The sequence below is a fragment of the Myotis brandtii genome, unplaced genomic scaffold, assembly GCF_000412655.1.
Source record: "Myotis brandtii unplaced genomic scaffold, ASM41265v1 scaffold687, whole genome shotgun sequence".
In the NCBI taxonomy this organism is placed as follows: Eukaryota; Metazoa; Chordata; class Mammalia; order Chiroptera; family Vespertilionidae; genus Myotis; species Myotis brandtii.
The window spans coordinates 1115787-1117890 of NW_005370687.1; positions in this window are offsets into that span (position 1 = coordinate 1115787).

The following is a 2104-nucleotide window of genomic DNA, read 5'->3' on the forward strand; positions in this document are numbered from 1 at the left end:
CTCACACCTCCCTTATGTCCCCCAGGGCTGGGCTGTGAGAGGGGGACACCCTGAGAGCAGACACCCACCCTGAGGGCAGAGCCTGAGGCTGGGACCCCTGAGTGTCCTCTCACCTGTCACCACCAGCTCCAGGGGGTCACTGTGCTCTGACCAGCCAGCAGGGCTGTAGTAGAGACAGCGATATCTCCCTGCATCATGCTCTGTCATGTGTGTGATGGAGAACTTGGCCTTGTCCCCAGGCTCCTGTGGCTTCTCTCTTTTCCGTGGTGATGGGCTTCCCTCTTTATCCAGCTGGTACTCCTCAGCCCCTGGGGTCCCCTCACACCAGATGGTCACGGGGCTCTCCCGGGGATTCACAGGGCCTGGCTCCGCCCAGAGGGTGGGCTTGGGGAGGGGCCCTGGAAGGAATCAGAGGCTGGGTCACAGGACATTCCCCCCCTGGTCCCAGCTCTTGGTCCCAGATGCCCCCCATCTGTCAGACAGATCCTTCCCCTGCTGCCTGGAGGGTGGCCCTTGTCCCCATTGAGGAGTGGGACCTGGACATCTGGGGAGACTCACCTGCCTGCACTGGGGTCCTGAGGCCCACACTCAGCCCTGGAAGAGAGTCCCTGTGAGAGATTTGCCCTGAACCCTGAGCAGCACCCTCCTCCCCATGAGCCTCCTGAGTCCTGGGGTCCTGACAGACCAGGGCTCCCCTCCTCCCTCCTCCCTTCTCACCGAGGCAGAGCAGGGCCCTGAGGGTGGGGGTCATGGCGTCTTTCCCTGTGGCCTCAGCTGAGCAGATGGAGGAGGGCACGGTGGACACAGGATGGACACAGACACGCACAGGTGGTGGTCACTTGGAGGCCGGCCTTGCCTGTCACAGGGTTGTCACGCCAGCAGCCCGCAGGTGAGGGCACAGCCTCTCTCTGGCAGCCTGGCTCTCATTTTCATGGTGAAGCAGGAAATCGCCCTGGAGCCTCCTGAGACGCCCCTTGCAGGTGAGGTGACCCAGGGCACGTCCTTCCCTGTCAGAGCCTCCCCCACGGGGCCTCCTTCCTCCTCAGCCCGTCCATCAGCACCTCCCTGTGGTCCTCACCATGGTCAGTGTCACCTGGGCCTGGAGACGCTTCAGGAAGACGTGGGTCCCTGTGGCCTGCAGAGCTCAGATCAGCAGGGACACGCTCACCCTCTCACTGGGCAGCTCAGGGCGATGTCCCTGTGACAGTGAGCACAGAGGGGAAATGCAGGGAAATAAGGGAAGGAAACAGGTCCCTTCTATGGCCCTAGGGGCTGGGTTTTCTTTCCATTACATGTTTCTTCATGAACTTCTCTTTTTCTCAGCCACAGCCTCCAGCCCCTCCTTCCTGGAAATAAGCCTCAGGCTCCTTTTCCCCCTCAGGGCCCCTTTTCCTCGGGCAGAGCTGTCCCCCTGGGACCATGGCTTGTCATAGACAGTAAGACTGCCATCTGGTCTAGAGCTTTGATTTGTTGAAAAAAAAAACCCTTTATTTAAATACTTGTGTTCCACCTGCTACCTGTGTGAACTGAGCAATAATGTCTCAATCAGGTGTTTTCTTCCACTTTTTTTTTTTTTACAAGAGAACACCCACTGTAATTTATTTACTTTTCAATGAGTTTAAATCCTAAAGGGTTACAGCACTACACAGATTCAGTGCCCAATGGTCTTAGCAGGACGGTTGCTCTGGAATTTGGCACGAACCGTCCACTATCTCCATGAGCCACGTGGGATGGACACTCACGTCGCAGGGTGGGAACAGAAGGGCAGTGAAGGAGAGACAGCGAGGTCAGGGAGGGAGGGAGAGCACCCCAGGTGGATGGTGGAGGCAGCCTCTACAGCAGCGGTTCTCAACCTGTGGGTCGCGACCCCTTTTGGTGTCGAACGACTCTTTCACAGGGGTCGCCTAAGACCATCAGAAAACACATATAATTACATACTGTTTTTGTGATTAATCACTATGCTTTCATTATGTTCAATTTGTAACAATGAAAATACATCCTGCATATCAGATATTGACATGACGATTCATAACAGTAGCAACATTACAGTTATGAAGTAGCAACGAAAATAATTTTATGGTTGGGGGTCACCACAACATGAGGA